The sequence below is a fragment of the Neomonachus schauinslandi genome, chromosome 5, assembly GCF_002201575.2.
Source record: "Neomonachus schauinslandi chromosome 5, ASM220157v2, whole genome shotgun sequence".
NCBI lineage: Eukaryota > Metazoa > Chordata > Mammalia > Carnivora > Phocidae > Neomonachus > Neomonachus schauinslandi.
Window position 1 is genome coordinate 170,250,160 of NC_058407.1, and position 8,003 is coordinate 170,258,162.

Here is an 8,003-nt window from a genome sequence, read left to right on the forward strand (position 1 = left end):
CTTACAAGACTGGCCACTTTACAACCACTCTCGTTATATCCCTGCCATAATGAATAAATTGTCCAGTTATCAGTAAAACTTTTTTTTTAAAGATTTTATTTATTTATTTGAGAGAGAGAGAGAGAATGAGAGAGAGCACATGAGAGGCGGGAGGGTCAGAGGGAGAAGCAGACTCCCCGCCGAGCAGGGAGCCTGATGTGGGGCTCGATCCCGGGACTCCAGGATCGTGACCTGAGCCGAAGGCAGTCACTTAACCAACTGAGCCACCCAGGCGCCCCTCAGTAAAACTTTCTTATTAAGATTGTGCTGCAGGACTAGTAGATGGATAATCTAAAGGTTTATGTTTGGGCTTTTTTTCTCCACGAGAAAGCAAAACATTCTCAAGTATAGTATATATAATATCATTAAGGATTTAGTGTAAAAACTGTCATCTTAAATGCTTCAACTGCTGAAGAATAAATAAATCTGACCAAATGGGTGGCTATCTTCTAAGCTGGTTACAAAAGAAAATGAAGATGATCCCTTAAAATAAAACTTAAGACTAAGGATAAAGGGGCGCCTGGGTGGCTCAGTCGGTTTGGCAGCTGCCTTCGGCTCAGGTTATGATCCCAGGGTCCTAGGATTGAGGCCCGCATCAGGCTCCCTGCTCAGCGGAGAGCCTGCTTCTCCCTCTCCCTCTGCCGGCCTCTTTGCCTACTTGTGCTCTCTCTCTATCTCTCTGTCAAATAAATAAATAAAATCTTAAAAAAAAAAAAAAGACTAAGGATAAAAAAAGCAGTTAGTAAGTGAAATTATATATGGGAAAACATGAACTATGTGGAAAAATTAAAATATCACTGAAGACACCATACCCAGTGATAGTCAATAAATCAGAAATTTAAAATGAAATGGTAAAAATAAGGTAATGAAAAACAGGCAATCAGGGTTTAAGCTGGACTCCCATCCTGGAGCTGTCTGGTCTATTTCTAATTCATCCAGTTATGCTCCAGCCCCTCAGTGCTCCTAGTGGAAGCATGTGGGGTTCATCAGGGCTCCTCCTCCATGGTGGGCCTTGGACTCTGATTGTTGTCCCACCACCCAGAGAGCTTGCATCTCTTCAGTGTTTTCAACCTCTTAAGTACCACGTTTGCTTTTGTAATCAGCAATTATCTTAGTGAGAAGGGTGGACTCAAATGTAGAGCTCACCTCTTTTGCCTCGTCTTGATCTGGTCTCTGCAAATTTTCATTGCCTGGGTGGCTCCATCTGTTTGTTTTACTTTATTTAGCTTCTCTAGTTGTTCTTCATGGGAGGGCTGGTCCAAACTCCTAGTCAAGCATAAGAAGAACTCAATTTAGTCATCCTTGAAGATAAACAGATCTTCCAGGGCCTACTCTTTATACAAAATACTTGCTTTGATGGATTCTCTTTGACTCATCTTGTTTATCTGAGCACTATTTATATGGTGACAGAATTCTCCCCTTAATGAGAGCTGAGGTCGTCATATTTGTTCGTATTAACTGTTGAGTCTTTTAGCTACCTGAGCAGGTTGGGAATGATGTATGGCCTTGAGCATGAAGAAGTCTTTCTCTGCTGCTTTACAACCTCTAATTTTGTTGAAGCTCCAAACCCTTGGATCACCTTTGTTGAATCAAGTTCATATACTGTACCCTAGGAGCTGAATTTGAGCCTGACTTTCTTCTCCCATGTGAGGTTTGAGTTGGTGATTTTTGTCAGAAGTTCTCCCGTTTACTTTTTTTTATATATATATTCAAACTTTCCCCAGATGATCATTTTCTTCCTCCAATTGGGTCCCAACCAAGGTCATGATTTCTGTGACATTTTTTTTTACCATACCTCTTCTGCCTTCTCAGTAAAGTGCTAGTGGTCTTTCAGAGACAGGTGTACATAATGGTTAAGCCCTCAGTTGTTAAGTCTGACCCATGGTTTAAATTCCAGTTCCAAAACTTATTGGTGTGTGCCCCTGGATGAGTGATTTAGCCTTTCTGAGTTACAGTTTTATCTGTGAAATGGACATAATAATTGTACCTATCTTATGGATTATCGTGAAAACTAAATAGAACAAGAAGCATTTAGGGGTGTCTGGCTGGCTCAGTCTGTAAAGCATGTGACTCTTATCTTGGAGTCATGAGTTCAAGCCCCACGTTGGCCCTAGAGATTACTTTTTAAAAAAGCATTTAATAAATATTGGCTGTTATTAGTTGTTATTATATTGGGAGGATCAAGTGCTTCCATTTTATCCTCCTGTTGTATAAACCCCTTAACGTCTTTTTCTCCAAATGCCAATGCTTTAGAATTTCCTTAGAAGAACACATCATGTCTGTATATTCTTGCAAAAAAAAAAAAAAAGTATAACCTAAGTCTTATCATGAAGAAACAATCAGATCAATCCAACTGAGGATTATTCTAAAATCAATGGGCCTCTGTTCTTCAAAAACATCAATGTCAGGGGGCACGTGGGTGGCTCATTCAGTTAAGTGTGTGACTCTTGATTTCGGCTCAGGTTATGATCTCAAGGTCATGGGATCGAGCCCCGTATCAGGCTCCATGTTCAGCGTGGAGTCTGCTTGTCCCTCTTCCTCTGCTCCTCCCCCACTCATGTTCTCTCTCTCTCAGATAAATAAATAAAATATTAAAACAAAAACAAAAACAAATCAATGTCAGGAACACAAAGGCAGGCTGAGAAACGTACCAGGTCAAAGGAAATTAAAAACACATGACAATTAAATGTGATGCATAATCTTGGATTGGATGATGAATTTAAAAAATTTTGTATAAAATACATTACTGGGACAATTTGTAAAATCTAAGTATGTTGTATATATTAGATATTCTTATTGTATTAATGTTAAATTTGCAAGATTTGGTAATTTTACAGTGGTTATATAAGAGAATGCCTCTGTTCTTTAGCATAATACATGCTAAAATTTAGTGTGATGCATGTGAAAATATTTCAAAGTTATGGGTCATGATGTTGCAACTTACTCTCAAATGATCTAGAAAAATGGTAATAATAGCACAAACAATATGTATACATGTGTTTGGATTTATATACCTATATAAAAAATGTGACAGAATGTTTAAAAAACAGTAAATCTAGGTGGGGAGAATATGAGAATTCATATACTATTCTTGCAACTTTTCTCTAGGCTTGAATTACATTTATTTATTTACTTATTTTGGCTTGAATTACATTTAAAAAGTTGCACATTCTGGCTTGCTGTATATTCCTATAATTATAGAGTAAAATAAAACTTCTATACTTGAGATTACCAAGAATTTCTATTAACTTCTGTGAATGGGCCATCTTATTTCTTTGCATGCCTCACAATATTTGCTTGAAAATGAACATTCTGAGGGGCACCTGGGTGGCTCAGTTGGGAGTCTGACCCTTGATTTCGGCTCAGGTCATAATCTCAGGGTCATGATCACAGGGCCATGAGATCAAGCCCTGTGTCAGGCTCCATGCTCAGTGGGGAGTCTGCTTGAGATTCTCTCTTTCCCTCTGGCCCTCCCCAACCCTGCTCTCTCTTAAAATAAATAAATAAATCTTTAAGAAAAAAGAAAATGAATATGATCTCTCTGATATGAGGAATTCTTAATCCCAGGAACAAACTGAGAGTTGCTGGAGTGGTGGGGGGTGGGAGGTTTGGGGTGACTGGGTGATAGACATTGGGGAGGGTATGTGCTATGGTGAGCACTGTGAATTGTGTAAGACTGATGAATCACAGATTTCCTCTAAACCAGCTCTACAGACATTTAAAAGAAATACATTGGTTTCTCCACTGGGGTAGCCAAGTTTTGCAAACTTTTTCTTTCTTGCTTGAAGTTCCTTCCTCCTCTCCTTCTTTCCTTCCATAAAGCTGTTTTTAAAACACACATTAAGGGCGCCTGGCTGGCTCAGCGGGTAGAGCTCATGACCCTTCATGTCAGGGTTGTTAGTTCAAGCCCCACCTTGTGGATAGAGCTTATGTAAAATAAATAAATAAAATTTTAAAAAAAACAAATTAAGTTTATAGGTAATACCTGCCAGTATAGTATTACTGAGGAAATTGTTTTACAAAAAAAAATTTTACAAAAGAAAGACGTTTAAGGATAGACAGACATAGAAAAATACCAGGGAAAGTTGCAAATCATCACAACAGCCTTGATTTTCCCCGAGATGTTTGATTATGGGCAATTTTATTTTCTCATCAAAATTCCCTGTATTTGGCAAATTTTCTTTTACAAAACATATTTTAGGGACACCTGGCTGGCTTAGTCAGTAGAGCATGGGACTCCTGATCTCAGAGTCACGAGTTCAAGCCCAGCATTGGGCGTGGAGCCTACTTAAAAAATCAATAAATAATATATTTTACTCTTTAAGAGAAAAAAAGTAGCAATTGTCCTTTTTTTAAAAATAGAGCAAACAGGGCGCCTGGGTGGCTCAGTTGGTTAAGCGACTGCCTTCGGCTCAGGTCATGATCCTGGAGTCCCGGGATCGAGTCCCGCATCGGGCTCCCTGCTCGGCAGGGAGCCTGCTTCTCCCTCTGACCCTCCCCGCTCTCATGTGCTCTCTGTCTCTCTCATTCTCTCTGTCTCAAATAAATAAATAAAAATCTTTAAAATAAAAAAAAAAAAAATAGAGCAAACAAACCACAACGTCATGCTCATAAGTGTAATTCAAGGACTCTCTTGTGTTAAGGGCTGGAAGGAAGAGACTCCCCATCCCCACCATGTGACCTCCTCATCGCTTGTGTCCCTTTGTGTTGTGCCTGTCACCTATCCAAATCTCTTCAGATATTCGAAGAGGCTGGTACCTCCCTGAAAGGCCGATCTGTTTTGTTCTTTGGCCTGTCCCAAGCCCCTAGGACAGTGCTTGCATATCCTGGAACATCGTGTGTGTGTGTGTGTGTGTGTGTGTGTGTGTGTGTGTGTGTGTTATGTTATTATAATTATGCAAATGTTCGGATAAGTGGTGTCAGAGTCACTGTGAAGAGAAAACCTTCAGAAGTGAAGCAACCTGTCCAGAATCCGGACTTCCACAGCAGCACACAAGGGGGGCAGGTGAGGGCCAGGCACATGAACTTAGGGAAAGGAGAGGTGGTCAAGCTTGCCCAGTCGGTCTCTGGCAGGATGACCTGGGGAGTCAGTCCTGCAGGTCCCTTCCAGGAATGTGAACATAGGGAGGGAGAGACACGACAGGTCGGGTCCCCAGGCCACGTTTGTATCCTCCAGGTAGGACCCCGGCTCCTGCTAAGATCCCGGGAGGCTCCCAAACATGCTCCTGGGAGGACGACTGACCTTCACCAGCGTTTCCTTCTGTCTGCTCCCCCCCGCATTCCCTGGGTGGGTAGAGTTTCCCCTGGCGCCGGCCAGTTCTGAGGACGCTCCTGTATCAAAGGAACTCTCCCCCACCCACCTCACATTTCTTCTGAGTAAAATTTGTTCTTGGAGCTGCTGGAACCTGAAGTCCTGCAGAAGAGGCGGGACCAGCATCACTGTGGGGAAGGGCTGGTGCCTCAAAACTTCCTGGGGTGCGGGGGGGGGGGGGAGAAGGGTGTTTCTGAATGGTGAAGGCAAGTATTCCCTGAGGCACCCTCCCCTCCTGTTTACTGACTTTTCACCTTACTTGGTACATCTCCTAATCAAAGGACCAGAAGCCCAGAGAATTCCCAAACCCAGAGAATCCCAAGCCGTCTGGATGCCTGGATCGCAAACATTGAACTGTGCAACTGAGAAGTGAGGAAATGACCCTATGTTAATTACACAAAAGGGATCTGGTGCTTGTGACCATGTCCCCACAGTAACACATCTGACTGGTGCAGAAGGTTGCACATTCACATCACTTTGGCTTCAAAGCAAGTGCTATGCTGTCGATTCCAAGATTTCATCAATCATTCAGATCTTTAAAAAGCACGCCTACAGGGGCGCCCAGCTGGCTGGGTGGATAGGGCTCGGGACTCTTGATCTCTGGATCCTGAGATCGAGCCCCATGTTGGGTGTAGAGATTGCTCTTTAAAAAAAGAAAAATACATCTGTAAAGGATGCTTGTTTTGTTTGTTTGTTTGTTTAAGCTCAGCAAAGGACAGACTTTTAAACTGAAGGGGGAGTGAGGCTGGTGCAATGAAAACTTAATCCTGGTAAGTCCATCACGATCTCCATTTCTGCTCTCCTGTGTTTCTCGTCCATCTCAGGTCAGGGCAAGTGGTTTGTGTCTGAAACTCCATTGTTTCAAATCCCTATTGGAGGGATGCATTTATTTTTTTTCTTTCTTTCTTTTTTTTTTTTAAGATTTTATTTATTTATTTGACAGAGAGAGAGAGAGACAGCGAGAGAGGGAACACAAGCAGGGGGAGTGGGAAAGGGAGAAGCAGGCTTCCCGCCAAGCCAGGAGCCCGATATTCGGGGCTCGATCCCAGGACCCTGGGATCATGACCTGAGCCGAAGGCAGACGCTTAACCATCTGAGCCACCCAGGCGCCCCTGGAGGGATGCATTTAAATGAATCCTAAATTGGAGCACGTGGCTGGCTCAGTCCCTGCACATGCGACTCTTGATCTCAGGGTCGTGAGTTCAAGCCCCACGTTGGGCAGGGAGAATACTTAAAAACAAACAAACAAACAAAAACAAAACAAAACAAAAAAACACACCTAAATTAAAAGGTGGTAAATGCTAGGGTAATTTCTGCTTTCAGAAAGTTCAAGAACTGCATCCTTGGCATAATAAATTTTAATCAATCTCACGGTATTTTCTCTTTAACCACAATGTTCAGGGGCCTTTTTTTTTTTTTTTTAAGATTTTATTTATTTTAGAGAGAGAGACAGCAGGAGCAGGAGGGGCAGGGAGGGAGAGAATGACCCCACACTGAGCTCGGAGCCCCACGTGGGACTCGATCGCAGGACCCTGAGATCATGACCTGAGCAGAAACCAACTGCGCCACCCAGGCGCCCCTGCTCAGGGGCTTCTGACAGGAAGCTCAAACCATGAAAATTCCGGGGGTGGGGATTGGGGATTATTGGGAAACCGACGTCTTCATCAAGGTCACACAAATATCGACCAGGGGCATTGTGCCATGCCCGGCTAGCGACCCAATTAAAAAAAAAAACTACTTTTCACACCAGAGTGACTTCATTAGCAAAGTCTCCTCGTGTCCTCTTTTAACGTCCTCTCGGAAGCATGATCCTGCTAAGGATAGGAACAGAACGACCTACATGTCGGCTCCTGGGTTTTTTTCCCCCTTCCAGGTCATCCACACCCTTCAGCTTATGTGCCTGTCCGTTGCTGAGTTGTTCACAAGAAGTCCCTTTGGACTAAAGAAAAGGTAAGAGAAAGCCCAAGGCTGGGAGGTAGCGGACAGACGCTTAGGTTGTTTCGTTTGATTCGGGCGGCTAAACAGAAAAAGCTACAGCCTTGACCCCGACGTGATTCGAACACGCAACCTTCTGATCTGGAGTCAGACGCGCTACCGTTGCGCCACGAGGTCCTGGAGGCTGCCCCGTTTTTTGTTGTTTAGAACGACGGCCGTTGCAGCAGGTGTCAGGTGCAGCGTTTAGTATTTTTTTTTTACACCGCCCATATTTTGACTTGGAATTGACTCTGAGCTCTTTGTCCCTTCTAAAACGGGGCTATTCAAAGCAAAATATAAATATGAATGAAGCAAGCAAGCGAGGAGCTCAGGGCTCCGAGGGTACTCGCGCTCGGGATTCGGGAAACCCACCTCCCCAGGGCTTTTAAGGAGCGAGGTCTGGGAAGCGTCTGGAAAATGTCAGTCGCAGCTCCCAGGGAAGGCAGGAGTGGGGGCGTCTGGGATCCGGGTTCTCTTCGGTCCAAGCCCTTCAGCACGCGGAGCAACGTGAGGATTTGCACCCCATTCACGCCTACGGGGGAAGACTATTTCCACTTCCCAAAAGCAGCACTTAGTTTCTTTTTTACTTTTTGCTTTAAAAAAAATAGCACATTCATTGTAGAAACCTCATCAGATACGAAAGCAAACAAAAACAAAACTACAGTAAGTAGTGTTGAGC

At 43.4% G+C, this 8,003-nt stretch overlaps 1 non-coding gene across 1 annotated transcript; it reads right to left on the reverse strand.

The window, feature by feature from the left end:
- Positions 1-7,390: 7,390 nt before the first annotated feature.
- On the reverse strand, positions 7,391-7,462 carry TRNAW-CCA. The gene has a single exon. It is a non-coding gene; the product is annotated as a tRNA-Trp (tRNA).
- Positions 7,463-8,003: the final 541 nt, after the last annotated feature.